The 18911-nt window shown below is 43.5% G+C and overlaps 1 long non-coding RNA gene across 1 annotated transcript; it reads left to right on the forward strand.

Moving 5' to 3' along the window:
• Positions 1 to 767: 767 nt before the first annotated feature.
• On the forward strand, positions 768 to 15426 carry LOC142486581 (uncharacterized). Its single transcript, XR_012799040.1, has 9 exons — positions 768 to 863; positions 2308 to 2411; positions 6133 to 6254; positions 7273 to 7368; positions 8813 to 8916; positions 10148 to 10258; positions 12643 to 12762; positions 13783 to 13878; positions 15323 to 15426. It is a non-coding gene; the product is annotated as an uncharacterized LOC142486581 (long non-coding RNA).
• Positions 15427 to 18911: the final 3485 nt, after the last annotated feature.

An 18911-nucleotide genomic window follows, 5' to 3' on the forward strand; every position in this document is an offset into this window, starting at 1 on the left:
ATTGTTATGAAAGATTGAGGTGGTTCAATTCTATGAATCTGGAGTGGGATGGATCCTGTTTGCATCATATGGTTTCATCTAGGCCAGTAGATTATATAACTCTCAGTACAGGTTACACATGGCATCAGTATTAGTGATTTAAAGAGGAGGAAAGCTTCAATGTGGAGAACAAAGCCAAGTAATGTTGAAGTTATTCCTTTTACCATTTACTTGGTCAGTCTGTACTGTCTACTCCCCACACAGCTGCTAAGGATCTTCCATTTTAAATACTTTCACCTCCTATTCTGCACTGCTTTGCTGCCCATTATTCAGAGATGCGTTCCAGTCATGTTTACCACTCTGAATCTCTCTGCAGTCATTGGTTCAGCACATCATGGGTAGAGCATGGCTACAGATACAGCAAGCTATTATTATTTTACCGGCTGATCATCCATAATATTGCATTAAAACATAGAATATCACTTAATTTCCAAAAGATTCAGTGATGCTGATAATGCAGAATCTCACAACATTTCCCATCATAATGCCATAATGCACCAGTGGGAGAAATAATCCTTGCTATATCTGTACATTGTGTGACGTATTACCTCCATGACCATTGAGAGCAAGTACATCTTCTGTATAGAGCGGCTGTGTTATGATGCAGTTATTGATCATCATTGACATAATCACAAGAATCTTATGCAAAGGGAAATTGTCCGCAGCGAAGTGAGATTTCAGCCCCCAAACGTCTGTAATCTTAATGCAATGTCTTACTTTTGTTGCAGTGAACACTGAAGAGACGGATCTACTACAACACTGTACAGGATGAGCATACGCTACAAGCAGCAAAATGATCTTGCAGTTGACAGTATGTTGTTCTGGTAATGTGCACAATTATTATTTATGGGCTACACACCACAGTGCTGGACATATTCTGTTAACTTCAACTCTACTCCTAACATGGAGATGTCTTCCTGGTGTTACTGATTCAGTACATCATATGCACAGTGTGGTTATGATATGATGGATTGATTTAATGAACCCACCAACCAATGATGACATCTGCATCATCTTCTGTAAAGTGCAGCTACAGCATGATATTATCAGCATTTGGTGCGGTATAATCAGAGGTATCTATGTGCTTTTGTGCCTGTTTTAAGTCCTCCAGCTTAACGCCCCTACACCTCCCACTACACAGGCATACTTACTTATGCATACACTGACATCTGGCATACCTACACACACCCCAGGGCCACTTCCTTCCCCTGATGTCAGGGAGAGGATGGGCATGCAGAGTGCAGTAAGTCTCCACGTTACTCTGGCCAACAGTCTTGGCCTACCTCCAGCATCTGTCACCCACAACATCTGTTCCCTCCTTGTAAAGTGCTGAACTATCTCACCTGGGTCAGTGCTATAGCTGATCACAGTGCCCGATCAGGATGTCACTGTGACAGGCAGCAGTGCAGATTGACCGGTCAATCAATGCAGTGCCGCAACATATGCACTAAATGAGATTTCCGTGCCCCCAGTCAGGTTACTCCCTGGGCAGTGACCCTGCTCACACCCTCCCCTAGTTCCACCTCTGATCACAATTATCTCTCTTGGAGAGTGTAGCAAATTGGAGTTGGGGGAATCTCACCTCTGCCATGCATGGTCACAATCTGGGCACAGGACCCAAATAGTGGGCAATGTGGCACTTCTTACAGTAGAGAATAAGTAACTTTATTCTTTACTTGTGTATTAAGGACCTTATTTGCATTAAATTCAGTCCACATGGGACCAAGACTTTCTGGCTTACTGAACAAAGTGGAATTGTTTCGTAGAGGGTGGAGAATTGTATTTTATCTGAAATTACCCCCTCTGCACAAAATACAAACAATTATACCCATACAAGTACCTTGTGGAAGTTGTTGCCCTCTATCTTCCTGTGGTCTCTCCCTGTTTCTCACCGTGCCTCCTCCCATTTCCTTGCACCTCTGCGTCTCCGCATATATCCCTATACTCAGAGCCGGCTCCGGTCAGTGACATGGGATGCCCAAATATGAGCATACCCATATATGGGCATCCATGCCACTGACCGGAGCCCGCTCTGTTGCGGATATGGAGAGAGACTGGGAGATTTACATCCCCTTATAATTCATATGGTGCATAGTACCGGCACGTATTGTTTTACCGGTACTGTGTACCTTCCTACTTTCACACTGGTACAGTATATGCTGCAGTGGGACTGAGAGGGATATATTGGTAACACATAGTCATTGTTGGGGGAATTCAATCCATTTTGAAAATAGTAATGAAATGTTTTTTACTTTTCTTTTTTTTCAGTAATGAAGAATGAAACATTTCTGTTAAAATTGAATTGGAGGTGAACTGGATTCATCATCAACTCTGCACCAGTGTGAATTGATGTTCTTTAATGTTCTGATAAGGTACATGCAACATCTCTTCCTCAACCCCTGCACCACTCTCTGCCTCTTGCCTCTCTCTCTCCACCTCCCTGCTAAGCGTATTAACCCATCTAATGTAATCCACATTCCATGTCTCACTTTACTCTTCACTTCTCACGTGCCCTCTGGAATGACTGCTCTCTGACTAACAAGGTCTATTTGTACATGACCTCTTCTGCTCTCATCCACCACCTCTCATTCCCCTCACCCCTGTCCTACTCGATACCTCAGCTTAATTGAACTCTCTCCTCTGACATCTACCCTTATCTCTAACCTCTCCTCACTTTCTGCTTAAACTAACTATCTTGTTAACTTTTACAAAGCTATCATCTCCTCCTCCCTCCTCCTCCTTCCTCCTCCCTCCTCCATTATATATATACCCCTTCTAGGCTCTGACACACTCATCCCTCTAAGGCCATGATTATCATGGGCACATGCTTGGTCGTCCACAGTGCGTGCGAGCGATGCAGAGCCGCCTCGGACCTCAGTGCAGGGATTGCTGCATACCCCCAGCATCTGTCACCCACAAACAATACACACACTAATACTCCCCACAATACACACTATAATACCTCCTCAATACTAATCTCCCCAATAATATTATAGCTCCAAACACAATATACACAACACCCTTACACAAGATACACAATCTAGTACTCTCCTCTGCACCTCTACACACAATATAATACTCCCACACACACAATATACACACTACCCTCCTACCCCCATAAAATACAACCAATAATACACACACACTTTGTGGATGTTGGGACCAGCTCCCGGCATGCACCAGTGAAAGAGAGAGGCCCGCAGAAGCTCGGAAGAACTCCCTCCATCCGTGCCTTCCTCCGTTTCACATCTTCTCCCTGTCTCTCTCCCTCCCTTTCCTTGCATCTCCCTGCGTCTTACGTATACCCAGTCAGTGACGGCTCTGGTCACGTGATGCCTTAATATGGGCTTATCCATATATGTTCATCCACGTCACTAATGTGATGCCCGCACTGTTGCGGAGCTGGTACTTACGACGGGCACTTATTGTTTTATCAGTACTGCGTACCTGACTCTACCGGCCTACTTTCAACACTAGTACAATATGTGCTTCACTACGAGTGAGTGGGGAATATTGGCATCACACAGTCACTGTTGAATATGCCATTCAATCCATTCTGAAAATAGTAATGCAATGTGGTTTTGTTTTGTTTGCTTTTTGCAGTAATGAAGAATGGAAAAGTTATATTAAAATTAAATTGGAGGGGGACTAGATTCAGCATTTCATCATGAACTCTGCACTTGTGAGAATTTAACTTCTTGAATACCCTGACAGGTACACGCAACATTAAGACTATAATCTGCTGTGCAAGCTTTCGTGCTATACCTCCCCCTCAGGTTTTGATTTATACATTTGCTCCCTCAATTCATGTCCTCTAATATTTGAAAGCTCTCTCCTAGCATTTTCTCTTTACCACAGAACGTCATCCCAATGTAACCTCTCTTGTTCTTTCTGCTTGCTGTTTCCTCACTCCTCTGTTAAACTTTTCTAATTTCTCTAACTTCCACACTCCTGCTTTTATCCACATGTTCTCCTCTTTCCTTCCCCTACCTTTGCATGTGTCTACACACTGCACCATTTGTACAGACCTCTATTGCAGCTATTTCTGCACTGCTCAATGAAAAGCACTCTTTAATATCCTATTCTCAGTGCCCCCTCTCTCTGCGCCCCCTCTTTTGGCGCCTCCTCTCTCTGCGCCCCCTCTCTCTGCGCCTATCTGTCTCATTCTCTCTACGTCCCTCTCTCTCTACATAGAGCTATCTCTGTCTCTCTCTACACCTATCTCTGTGTCTCCTTCTATGTTTGCTGATGTGTGGGATATCTCTTATAATCTTGAACCTGCTCATATACACATCGGGCCTCCCTGCTAAGAGTGTTAACCTATCTAATGTAATCCACATTCCTTTCCTTACTTTTCTCTTCCCTTCTCCTATGCCATCTGGAATGTCCGTTCTCTGACTAACAAGGCTCTAGTTGTACATGACCTCTTCTGCTCTCATCATTCACAATCAGTCATTCCCCTCACCCCATCTTACCTGTCCCACTGATTTGCCTCTGCTTAATTAAACTCTCCTCTGACATCTACTCTAACCTCTCTGCTCTCTCTCTCTTTCCGCTTAAACTAACAATCTTATTAACTCTTACAATGCTATCCTCCTATCTATATGCCCCCTCTAGGCTCTGACACACTTGTCCCTCTAGCCCACACCCTTGGCTAAATTCCCAAACATGTTCATCACACTTCCACTCGCTGTTCTTAATGCCTATGAAGGAAATCACACAATTGATATTTGATTTTTCTACAGTAAAAATGTCTCCAGTCCTGTATAAAGCTGCTCTCTGGGGCCAAACCACACTACTTTTTTTTCACATTCATCAACACTCAAATTTAATTTACGCTGTCTTTTTTTCCCTGTATTTGACTCCCTCCACTAACCTTCTCCTCACACTTGCCATCCTTCCTTCACTTCTCAAGCATTTGACTACTTCAGAGGCAAGGTGGATGCCACCCACAAGGAGATTCCTTCTGTCCCTTCCCCCTTCTCTCCTTCTACCTAATTCTCCTTCTGCATTTGACTCCTTTTCTTCTCTTACAGAGCTGGAAGCTAATCATCTTCTCTTCTCCCTCTACCACATGCCCTCTAGATCGTATCCCCTCACACCTTACTGCATCTCTTAGTCCCCACTCTCACCCACATCTTCAATTCCTCCCTATTCTCTGGCTCTTTACCCTCTTACTTTAAGCCTGTAGTGGTCACCCTTTTCTCAGAAACAACCTACACCCTATGTGCCTTACTAACTACCGCCCTGTATCCCTCCTGCTGTTTGTCTCCTAATTGCTAGAATGTCAACATTCTTAAATCACATGCCCTCCTGGATCCTTTACAACCTGCCTTTCGTACAGCTCGTTCTACAGACTGTGCTTAAAGCAAATTCCCAAGGTCACTTTTCCCTACTAATCCTACTTGATCTATCTGCTGCGTTTGATGCTCTCAATCACTCTCCTCCTTCATATTCTAAACTCTCTCTTGGTATCCGTAACACAGTTCTATCCTGGTTTTCATCATAACTTTCCTGTCACACATTCTCCATCTCTGTTGCTAACATGTCTTCGTCTTCTATTGATCTGTCTGTGGGTATACATCAGGGCTCTGTTCTGAGATCTCTCTTTCTCTCTACATACTATCATTTGGTGACCTCATCAACTCTTTGTGACAATCCTATAAATAACAAATACAAATATCAGGTCATGGGAATAAGTGATTTGGACATAAAAGTAACATTTCGGAAGTGTGGACAACTAATACATCTTGTAGATTGCCTTTACAGTGTGATGTCATTGATTCAGTAGATTGTGTGCAGACCAGGACTGCAGTACAGTGTCACTCACATGGATGACTTGCGTGGTAGAAGCTCAAGAACAAGGATGTCAAACTCCAGTCCTCGAGGGCAGCAAACAGGCCAGGTTTTCAGGATATCCCTACTGAAAACCTGGCCTGTTTGGGACCCTCCAGGACTGGAGTTTGACATGCATGCTCTAGAAGGAGCACAGCTGTGGGTGGGAGGTGGATTTGCTTTGCATCAAATGGTTTGGAGCAAGGTTTATTGTATGTATTATCATAATAACAATGCAATGCTTAACTTTTATTTCAGGAGGGATGACTGCAGAACAGAAGTGAATATTGAAGCCATGTGTTCCTTTTCTTGCAAAAGAGAAAATTTGAAGGACAGTTGAAGAGAAGGAAAATTACTACACAGAGACAGATAAGCAATGTGTATATTTCTCATTTACCATTTAGTATTTGTCGTTTTATTGACTCCACACAATCCGGCTGCTACGGGTTTCACATTGAATATTTTCATCTCTACTCTACCCCTTCCTGTGATCTGAACCATGCAAGTTTTCGTTGATTCAATACATCATGAGTAGAGTGTGGCTACAGTATGAAGTAAAGACCCAAGGACCACATCTACTACCATTCATAACAAGAACATGTGCAGTAGCGCACAGCTGCAGTTCTATGTGATTGTTATGAAAGGTTGAGGTGGTTCAATTCTATGAATCTGGAGTGGGATGGATCCTGTTTGCATCATATGGTTTCATCTAGGCCAGTAGATTATATAACTCTCAGTACAGGTTACACATGGCATCAGTATTAGTGATTTAAAGAGGAGGAAAGCTTCAATGTGGAGAACAAAGCCAAGTAATGTTGAAGTTATTCCTTTTACCATTTACTTGGTCAGTCTGTACTGTCTACTCCCCACACAGCTGCTAAGGATCTTCCATTTTAAATACTTTCACCTCCTATTCTGCACTGCTTTGCTGCCCATTATTCAGAGATGCGTTCCAGTCATGTTTACCACTCTGAATCTCTCTGCAGTCATTGGTTCAGCACATCATGGGTAGAGCATGGCTACAGATACAGCAAGCTATTATTATTTTACCGGCTGATCATCCATAATATTGCATTAAAACATAGAATATCACTTAATTTCCAAAAGATTCAGTGATGCTGATAATGCAGAATCTCACAACATTTCCCATCATAATGCCATAATGCACCAGTGGGAGAAATAATCCTTGCTATATCTGTACATTGTGTGACGTATTACCTCCATGACCATTGAGAGCAAGTACATCTTCTGTATAGAGCGGCTGTGTTATGATGCAGTTATTGATCATCATTGACATAATCACAAGAATCTTATGCAAAGGGAAATTGTCCGCAGCGAAGTGAGATTTCAGCCCCCAAACGTCTGTAATCTTAATGCAATGTCTTACTTTTGTTGCAGTGAACACTGAAGAGACGGATCTACTACAACACTGTACAGGATGAGCATACGCTACAAGCAGCAAAATGATCTTGCAGTTGACAGTATGTTGTTCTGGTAATGTGCACAATTATTATTTATGGGCTACACACCACAGTGCTGGACATATTCTGTTAACTTCAACTCTACTCCTAACATGGAGATGTCTTCCTGGTGTTACTGATTCAGTACATCATATGCACAGTGTGGTTATGATATGATGGATTGATTTAATGAACCCACCAACCAATGATGACATCTGCATCATCTTCTGTAAAGTGCAGCTACAGCATGATATTATCAGCATTTGGTGCGGTATAATCAGAGGTATCTATGTGCTTTTGTGCCTGTTTTAAGTCCTCCAGCTTAACGCCCCTACACCTCCCACTACACAGGCATACTTACTTATGCATACACTGACATCTGGCATACCTACACACACCCCAGGGCCACTTCCTTCCCCTGATGTCAGGGAGAGGATGGGCATGCAGAGTGCAGTAAGTCTCCACGTTACTCTGGCCAACAGTCTTGGCCTACCTCCAGCATCTGTCACCCACAACATCTGTTCCCTCCTTGTAAAGTGCTGAACTATCTCACCTGGGTCAGTGCTATAGCTGATCACAGTGCCCGATCAGGATGTCACTGTGACAGGCAGCAGTGCAGATTGACCGGTCAATCAATGCAGTGCCGCAACATATGCACTAAATGAGATTTCCGTGCCCCCAGTCAGGTTACTCCCTGGGCAGTGACCCTGCTCACACCCTCCCCTAGTTCCACCTCTGATCACAATTATCTCTCTTGGAGAGTGTAGCAAATTGGAGTTGGGGGAATCTCACCTCTGCCATGCATGGTCACAATCTGGGCACAGGACCCAAATAGTGGGCAATGTGGCACTTCTTACAGTAGAGAATAAGTAACTTTATTCTTTACTTGTGTATTAAGGACCTTATTTGCATTAAATTCAGTCCACATGGGACCAAGACTTTCTGGCTTACTGAACAAAGTGGAATTGTTTCGTAGAGGGTGGAGAATTGTATTTTATCTGAAATTACCCCCTCTGCACAAAATACAAACAATTATACCCATACAAGTACCTTGTGGAAGTTGTTGCCCTCTATCTTCCTGTGGTCTCTCCCTGTTTCTCACCGTGCCTCCTCCCATTTCCTTGCACCTCTGCGTCTCCGCATATATCCCTATACTCAGAGCCGGCTCCGGTCAGTGACATGGGATGCCCAAATATGAGCATACCCATATATGGGCATCCATGCCACTGACCGGAGCCCGCTCTGTTGCGGATATGGAGAGAGACTGGGAGATTTACATCCCCTTATAATTCATATGGTGCATAGTACCGGCACGTATTGTTTTACCGGTACTGTGTACCTTCCTACTTTCACACTGGTACAGTATATGCTGCAGTGGGACTGAGAGGGATATATTGGTAACACATAGTCATTGTTGGGGGAATTCAATCCATTTTGAAAATAGTAATGAAATGTTTTTTACTTTTCTTTTTTTTCAGTAATGAAGAATGAAACATTTCTGTTAAAATTGAATTGGAGGGGAACTGGATTCATCATCAACTCTGCACCAGTGTGAATTGATGTTCTTTAATGTTCTGATAAGGTACATGCAACATCTCTTCCTCAACCCCTGCACCACTCTCTGCCTCTTGCCTCTCTCTCTCCACCTCCCTGCTAAGCGTATTAACCCATCTAATGTAATCCACATTCCATGTCTCACTTTACTCTTCACTTCTCACGTGCCCTCTGGAATGACTGCTCTCTGACTAACAAGGTCTATTTGTACATGACCTCTTCTGCTCTCATCATCCACCACCTCTCATTCCCCTCACCCCTGTCCTACTCGATACCTCAGCTTAATTGAACTCTCTCCTCTGACATCTACCCTTATCTCTAACCTCTCCTCACTTTCTGCTTAAACTAACTATCTTGTTAACTTTTACAATGCTATCATCTCCTCCTCCTCCCTCCTCCTCCTCCCTCCTCCATCATATATATGCCCCTTCTAGGCTCTGACACACTCATCCCTGTAAGGCCATGATTATCATGGGCACATGCTTGGTCATCCACAGTGCGTGCGAGCGATGCAGAGCCGCCTCGGACCTCAGTGCAGGGATTGCTGCATACCCCCAGCATCTGTCACCCACAAACAATACACACACTAATACTCCCCACAATACACACTATAATACCTCCTCAATACTAATCTCCCCAATAATATTATAGCTCCAAACACAATATACACAACACCCTTACACAAGATACACAATCTAGTACTCTCCTCTGCACCTCTACACACAATATAATACTCCCACACACACAATATACACACTACCCTCCTACCCCCATAAAATACAACCAATAATACACACACACTTTGTGGATGTTGGGACCAGCTCCCGGCATGCACCAGTGAAAGAGAGAGGCCCGCAGAAGCTCGGAAGAACTCCCTCCATCCGTGCCTTCCTCCGTTTCACATCTTCTCCCTGTCTCTCTCCCTCCCTTTCCTTGCATCTCCCTGCGTCTTTACGTATACCCAGTCAGTGACGGCTCTGGTCACGTGATGCCTTAATATGGGCTTATCCATATATGTTCATCCACGTCACTAATGTGATGCCCGCACTGTTGCGGAGCTGGTACTTACGACGGGCACTTATTGTTTTATCAGTACTGCGTACCTGACTCTACCGGCCTACTTTCAACACTAGTACAATATGTGCTTCACTACGAGTGAGTGGGGAATATTGGCATCACACAGTCACTGTTGAATATGCCATTCAATCCATTTTGAAAATAGTAATGCAATGTAGTTTTGTTTTGTTTGCTTTTTGCAGTAATGAAGAATGGAAAAGTTATATTAAAATTAAATTGGAGGGGGACTAGATTCAGCATTTCATCATGAACTCTGCACTTGTGAGAATTTAACTTCTTGAATACCCTGACAGGTACACGCAACATTAAGACTATAATCTGCTGTGCAAGCTTTCGTGCTATACCTCCCCCTCAGGTTTTGATTTATACATTTGCTCCCTCAATTCATGTCCTCTAATATTTGAAAGCTCTCTCCTAGCATTTTCTCTTTACCACAGAACGTCATCCCAATGTAACCTCTCTCTTGTTCTTTCTGCTGGCTGTTTCCTCACTCCTCTGTTAAACTTTTCTAATTTCTCTAACTTCCACACTCCTGCTTTTATCCACATGTTCTCCTCTTTCCTTCCCCTACCTTTGCATGTGTCTACACACTGCACCATTTGTACAGACCTCTATTGCAGCTATTTCTGCACTGCTCAATGAAAAGCACTCTTTAATATCCTATTCTCTGTGCCCCCTCTCTCTGCGCCCCCTCTTTTGGCGCCTCCTCTCTCTGCGCCCCCTCTCTCTGCGCCTATCTGTCTCATTCTCTCTACGTCCCTCTCTCTCTACATAGAGCTATCTCTGTCTCTCTCTACACCTATCTCTGTGTCTCCTTCTATGTTTGCTGATGTGTGGGATATCTCTTATAATCTTGAACCTGCTCATATACACATCGGGCCTCCCTGCTAAGAGTGTTAACCTATCTAATGTAATCCACATTCCTTTCCTTACTTTTCTCTTCCCTTCTCCTATGCCATCTGGAATGTCCGTTCTCTGACTAACAAGGCTCTAGTTGTACATGACCTCTTCTGCTCTCATCATTCACAATCAGTCATTCCCCTCACCCCATCTTACCTGTCCCACTGATTTGCCTCTGCTTAATTAAACTCTCCTCTGACATCTACTCTAACCTCTCTGCTCTCTCTCTCTTTCCGCTTAAACTAACAATCTTATTAACTCTTACAATGCTATCCTCCTATCTATATGCCCCCTCTAGGCTCTGACACACTTGTCCCTCTAGCCCACACCCTTGGCTAAATTCCCAAACATGTTCATCACACTTCCACTCGCTGTTCTTAATGCCTATGAAGGAAATCACACAATTGATATTTGATTTTTCTACAGTAAAAATGTCTCCAGTCCTGTATAAAGCTGCTCTCTGGGGCCAAACCACACTACTTTTTTTTCACATTCATCAACACTCAAATTTAATTTACGCTGTCTTTTTTTCCCTGTATTTGACTCCCTCCACTAACCTTCTCCTCACACTTGCCATCCTTCCTTCACTTCTCCTCAAGCATTTGACTACTTCAGAGGCAAGGTGGATGCCACCCACAAGGAGATTCCTTCTGTCCCTTCCCCCTTCTCTCCTTCTACCTAATTCTCCTTCTGCATTTGACTCCTTTTCTTCTCTTACAGAGCTGGAAGCTAATCATCTTCTCTTCTCCCTCTACCACATGCCCTCTAGATCGTATCCCCTCACACCTTACTGCATCTCTTAGTCCCCACTCTCACCCACATCTTCAATTCCTCCCTATTCTCTGGCTCTTTACCCTCTTACTTTAAGCCTGTAGTGGTCACCCTTTTCTCAGAAACAACCTACACCCTATGTGCCTTACTAACTACCGCCCTGTATCCCTCCTGCTGTTTGTCTCCTAATTGCTAGAATGTCAACATTCTTAAATCACATTCCCTCCTGGATCCTTTACAACCTGCCTTTCGTACAGCTCGTTCTACAGACTGTGCTTAAAGCAAATTCCCAAGGTCACTTTTCCCTACTAATCCTACTTGATCTATCTGCTGCGTTTGATGCTCTCAATCACTCTCCTCCTTCATATTCTAAACTCTCTCTTGGTATCCGTAACACAGTTCTATCCTGGTTTTCATCATAACTTTCCTGTCACACATTCTCCATCTCTGTTGCTAACATGTCTTCGTCTTCTATTGATCTGTCTGTGGGTATACATCAGGGCTCTGTTCTGAGATCTCTCTTTCTCTCTACATACTATCATTTGGTGACCTCATCAACTCTTTGTGACAATCCTATAAATAACAAATACAAATATCAGGTCATGGGAATAAGTGATTTGGACATAAAAGTAACATTTCGGAAGTGTGGACAACTAATACATCTTGTAGATTGCCTTTACAGTGTGATGTCATTGATTCAGTAGATTGTGTGCAGACCAGGACTGCAGTACAGTGTCACTCACATGGATGACTTGCGTGGTAGAAGCTCAAGAACAAGGATGTCAAACTCCAGTCCTCGAGGGCAGCAAACAGGCCAGGTTTTCAGGATATCCCTACTGAAAACCTGGCCTGTTTGGGACCCTCGAGGACTGGAGTTTGACATGCATGCTCTAGAAGGAGCACAGCTGTGGGTGGGAGGTGGATTTGCTTTGCATCAAATGGTTTGGAGCAAGGTTTATTGTATGTATTATCATAATAACAATGCAATGCTTAACTTTTATTTCAGGAGGGATGACTGCAGAACAGAAGTGAATATTGAAGCCATGTGTTCCTTTTCTTGCAAAAGAGAAAATTTGAAGGACAGTTGAAGAGAAGGAAAATTACTACACAGAGACAGATAAGCAATGTGTATATTTCTCATTTACCATTTAGTATTTGTCGTTTTATTGACTCCACACAATCCGGCTGCTACGGGTTTCACATTGAATATTTTCATCTCTACTCTACCCCTTCCTGTGATCTGAACCATGCAAGTTTTCGTTGATTCAATACATCATGAGTAGAGGGTGGCTACAGTATGAAGTAAAGACCCAAGGACCACATCTACTACCATTCATAACAAGAACATGTGCAGTAGCGCACAGCTGCAGTTCTATGTGATTGTTATGAAAGGTTGAGGTGGTTCAATTCTATGAATCTGGAGTGGGATGGATCCTGTTTGCATCATATGGTTTCATCTAGGCCAGTAGATTATATAACTCTCAGTACAGGTTACACATGGCATCAGTATTAGTGATTTAAAGAGGAGGAAAGCTTCAATGTGGAGAACAAAGCCAAGTAATGTTGAAGTTACTCCTTTTACCATTTACTTGGTCAGTCTGTACTGTCTACTCCCCACACAGCTGCTAAGGATCTTCCATTTTAAATACTTTCACCTCCTATTCTGCACTGCTTTGCTGCCCATTATTCAGAGATGCGTTCCAGTCATGTTTAGCACTCTGAATCTCTCTGCAGTCATTGGTTCAGCACATCATGGGTAGAGCATGGCTACAGATACAGCAAGCTATTATTATTTTACCGGCTGATCACCCATAATATTGCATTAAAACATAGAATATCACTTAATTTCCAAAAGATTCAGTGATGCTGATAATGCAGAATCTCACAACATTTCCCATCATAATGCCATAATGCACAAGTGGGAGAAATAATCCTTGCTATATCTGTACATTGTGTGACGTATTACCTCAATGACCAATGAGAGCAAGTACATCTTCTGTATAGAGCGGCTGTGTTATGATGCAGTTATTGATCATCATTGACATAATCACAAGAATCTTATGCAAAGGGAAATTGTCCGCAGCGAAGTGAGATTTCAGCCCCCAAACGTCTGTAATATTAATGCAATGTCTTACTTTTGTTGCAGTGAACACTGAAGAGACGGATCTACTACAACACTGTACAGGATGAGCATACGCTACAAGCAGCAAAATGATCTTGCAGTTGACAGTATGTTGTTCTGGTAATGTGCACAATTATTATTTATGGGCTACACACCACAGTGCTGGACATATTCTGTTAACTTCAACTCTACTCCTAACATGGAGATGTCTTCCTGGTGTTACTGATTCAGTACATCATATGCACAGTGTGGTTATGATATGATGGATTGATTTAATGAACCCACCAACCAATGATGACATCTGCATCATCTTCTGTAAAGTGCAGCTACAGCATGATATTATCAGCATTTGGTGCGGTATAATCAGAGGTATCTATGTGCTTTTGTGCCTGTTTTAAGTCCTCCAGCTTAACGCCCCTACACCTCCCACTACACAGGCATACTTACTTATGCATACACTGACATCTGGCATACCTACACACACCCCAGGGCCACTTCCTTCCCCTGATGTCAGGGAGAGGATGGGCATGCAGAGTGCAGTAAGTCTCCACGTTACTCTGGCCAACAGTCTTGGCCTACCTCCAGCATCTGTCACCCACAACATCTGTTCCCTCCTTGTAAAGTGCTGAACTATCTCACCTGGGTCAGTGCTATAGCTGATCACAGTGCCCGATCAGGATGTCACTGTGACAGGCAGCAGTGCAGATTGACCGGTCAATCAATGCAGTGCCGCAACATATGCACTAAATGAGATTTCCGTGCCCCCAGTCAGGTTACTCCCTGGGCAGTGACCCTGCTCACACCCTCCCCTAGTTCCACCTCTGATCACAATTATCTCTCTTGGAGAGTGTAGCAAATTGGAGTTGGGGGAATCTCACCTCTGCCATGCATGGTCACAATCTGGGCACAGGACCCAAATAGTGGGCAATGTGGCACTTCTTACAGTAGAGAATAAGTAACTATATTCTTTACTTGTGTATTAAGGACCTTATTTGCATTAAATTCAGTCCACATGGGACCAAGACTTTCTGGCTTACTGAACAAAGTGGAATTGTTTCGTAGAGGGTGGAGAATTGTATTTTATCTGAAATTACCCCCTCTGCACAAAATACAAACAATTATACCCATACAAGTACCTTGTGGAAGTTGTTGCCCTCTATCTTCCTGTGGTCTCTCCCTGTTTCTCACCGTGCCTCCTCCCATTTCCTTGCACCTCTGCGTCTCCGCATATATCCCTATACTCAGAGCCGGCTCCGGTCAGTGACATGGGATGCCCAAATATGAGCATACCCATATATGGGCATCCATGCCACTGACCGGAGCCCGCTCTGTTGCGGATATGGAGAGAGACTGGGAGATTTACATCCCCTTATAATTCATATGGTGCATAGTACCGGCACGTATTGTTTTACCGGTACTGTGTACCTTCCTACTTTCACACTGGTACAGTATATGCTGCAGTGGGACTGAGAGGGATATATTGGTAACACATAGTCATTGTTGGGGGAATTCAATCCATTTTGAAAATAGTAATGAAATGTTTTTTACTTTTCTTTTTTTTCAGTAATGAAGAATGAAACATTTCTGTTAAAATTGAATTGGAGGTGAACTGGATTCATCATCAACTCTGCACCAGTGTGAATTGATGTTCTTTAATGTTCTGATAAGGTACATGCAACATCTCTTCCTCAACCCCTGCACCACTCTCTGCCTCTTGCCTCTCTCTCTCCACCTCCCTGCTAAGCGTATTAACCCATCTAATGTAATCCACATTCCATGTCTCACTTTACTCTTCACTTCTCACGTGCCCTCTGGAATGACTGCTCTCTGACTAACAAGGTCTATTTGTACATGACCTCTTCTGCTCTCATCATCCACCACCTCTCATTCCCCTCACCCCTGTCCTACTCGATACCTCAGCTTAATTGAACTCTCTCCTCTGACATCTACCCTTATCTCTAACCTCTCCTCACTTTCTGCTTAAACTAACTATCTTGTTAACTTTTACAATGCTATCATCTCCTCCTCCTCCCTCCTCCTCCTCCCTCCTCCATCATATATATGCCCCTTCTAGGCTCTGACACACTCATCCCTGTAAGGCCATGATTATCATGGGCACATGCTTGGTCATCCACAGTGCGTGCGAGCGATGCAGAGCCGCCTCGGACCTCAGTGCAGGGATTGCTGCATACCCCCAGCATCTGTCACCCACAAACAATACACACACTAATACTCCCCACAATACACACTATAATACCTCCTCAATACTAATCTCCCCAATAATATTATAGCTCCAAACACAATATACACAACACCCTTACACAAGATACACAATCTAGTACTCTCCTCTGCACCTCTACACACAATATAATACTCCCACACACACAATATACACACTACCCTCCTACCCCCATAAAATACAACCAATAATACACACACACTTTGTGGATGTTGGGACCAGCTCCCGGCATGCACCAGTGAAAGAGAGAGGCCCGCAGAAGCTCGGAAGAACTCCCTCCATCCGTGCCTTCCTCCGTTTCACATCTTCTCCCTGTCTCTCTCCCTCCCTTTCCTTGCATCTCCCTGCGTCTTTACGTATACCCAGTCAGTGACGGCTCTGGTCACGTGATGCCTTAATATGGGCTTATCCATATATGTTCATCCACGTCACTAATGTGATGCCCACACTGTTGCGGAGCTGGTACTTACGACGGGCACTTATTGTTTTATCAGTACTGCGTACCTGACTCTACCGGCCTACTTTCAACACTAGTACAATATGTGCTTCACTACGAGTGAGTGGGGAATATTGGCATCACACAGTCACTGTTGAATATGCCATTCAATCCATTTTGAAAATAGTAATGCAATGTAGTTTTGTTTTGTTTGCTTTTTGCAGTAATGAAGAATGGAAAAGTTATATTAAAATTAAATTGGAGGGGGACTAGATTCAGCATTTCATCATGAACTCTGCACTTGTGAGAATTTAACTTCTTGAATACCCTGACAGGTACACGCAACATTAAGACTATAATCTGCTGTGCAAGCTTTCGTGCTATACCTCCCCCTCAGGTTTTGATTTATACATTTGCTCCCTCAATTCATGTCCTCTAATATTTGAAAGCTCTCTCCTAGCATTTTCTCTTTACCACAGAACGTCATCCCAATGTAACCTCTCTCTTGTTCTTTCTGCTGGCTGTTTCCTCACTCCTCTGTTAAACTTTTCTAATTTCTCTAACTTCCACACTCCTGCTTTTATCCACATGTTCTCCTCTTTCCTTCCCCTACCTTTGCATGTGTCTACACACTGCACCATTTGTACAGACCTCTATTGCAGCTATTTCTGCACTGCTCAATGAAAAGCACTCTTTAATATCCTATTCTCTGTGCCCCCTCTCTCTGCGCCCCCTCTTTTGGCGCCTCCTCTCTCTGCGCCCCCTCTCTCTGCGCCTATCTGTCTCATTCTCTCTACGTCCCTCTCTCTCTACATAGAGCTATCTCTGTCTCTCTCTACACCTATCTCTGTGTCTCCTTCTATGTTTGCTGATGTGTGGGATATCTCTTATAATCTTGAACCTGCTCATATACACATCGGGCCTCCCTGCCTCTGCCTCCCTGCTAAGAGTGTTAACCTATCTAATGTAATCCACATTCCTTTCCTTACTTTTCTCTTCCCTTCTCCTATGCCATCTGGAATGTCCGTTCTCTGACTAACAAGGCTCTAGTTGTACATGACCTCTTCTGCTCTCATCATTCACAATCAGTCATTCCCCTCACCCCATCTTACCTGTCCCACTGATTTGCCTCTGCTTAATTAAACTCTCCTCTGACATCTACTCTAACCTCTCTGCTCTCTCTCTCTTTCCGCTTAAACTAACAATCTTATTAACTCTTACAATGCTATCCTCCTATCTATATGCCCCCTCTAGGCTCTGACACACTTGTCCCTCTAGCCCACACCCTTGGCTAAATTCCCAAACATGTTCATCACACTTCCACTCGCTGTTCTTAATGCCTATGAAGGAAATCACACAATTGATATTTGATTTTTCTACAGTAAAAATGTCTCCAGTCCTGTATAAAGCTGCTCTCTGGGGCCAAACCACACTACTTTTTTTTCACATTCATCAACACTCAAATTTAATTTACGCTGTCTTTTTTTCCCTGTATTTGACTCCCTCCACTAACCTTCTCCTCACACTTGCCATCCTTCCTTCACTTCTCCTCAAGCATTTGACTACTTCAGAGGCAAGGTGGATGCCACCCACAAGGAGATTCCTTCTGTCCCTTCCCCCTTCTCTCCTTCTACCTAATTCTCCTTCTGCATTTGACTCTTTTTCTTCTCTTACAGAGCTGGAAGCAAATCATCTTCTCTTCTCCCTCTACCACATGCCCTCTAGATCGTATCCCCTCACACCTTACTGCATCTCTTAGTCCCCACTCTCACCCACATCTTCAATTCCTCCCTATTCTCTGGCTCTTTACCCTCTTACTTTAAGCCTGTAGTGGTCACCCTTTTCTCAGAAACAACCTACACCCTATGTGCCTTACTAACTACCGCCCTGTATCCCTCCTGCTGTTTGTCTCCTAATTGCTAGAATGTCAACATTCTTAAATCACATTCCCTCCTGGATCCTTTACAACCTGCCTTTCGTACAGCTCGTTCTACAGACTGTGCTTAAAGCAAATTCCCAAGGTCACTTTTCCCTACTAATCCTACTTGATCTATCTGCTGCGTTTGATGCTCTCAATCACTCTCCTCCTTCATATTCTAAACTCTCTCTTGGTATCCGTAACACAGTTCTATCCTGGTTTTCATCATAACTTTCCTGTCACACATTCTCCATCTCTGTTGCTAACATGTCTTCGTCTTCTATTGATCTGTCTGTGGGTATACATCAGGGCTCTGTTCTGAGATCTCTCTTTCTCTCTACATACTATCATTTGGTGACCTCATCAACTCTTTGTGACAATCCTATAAATAACAAATACAAATATCAGGTCATGGGAATAAGTGATTTGGACATAAAAGTAACATTTCGGAAGTGTGGACAACTAATACATCTTGTAGATTGCCTTTACAGTGTGATGTCATTGATTCAGTAGATTGTGTGCAGACCAGGACTGCAGTACAGTGTCACTCACATGGATGA

This window comes from Ascaphus truei, unplaced genomic scaffold, assembly GCF_040206685.1.
Source record: "Ascaphus truei isolate aAscTru1 unplaced genomic scaffold, aAscTru1.hap1 HAP1_SCAFFOLD_963, whole genome shotgun sequence".
Lineage (NCBI taxonomy): Eukaryota > Metazoa > Chordata > Amphibia > Anura > Ascaphidae > Ascaphus > Ascaphus truei.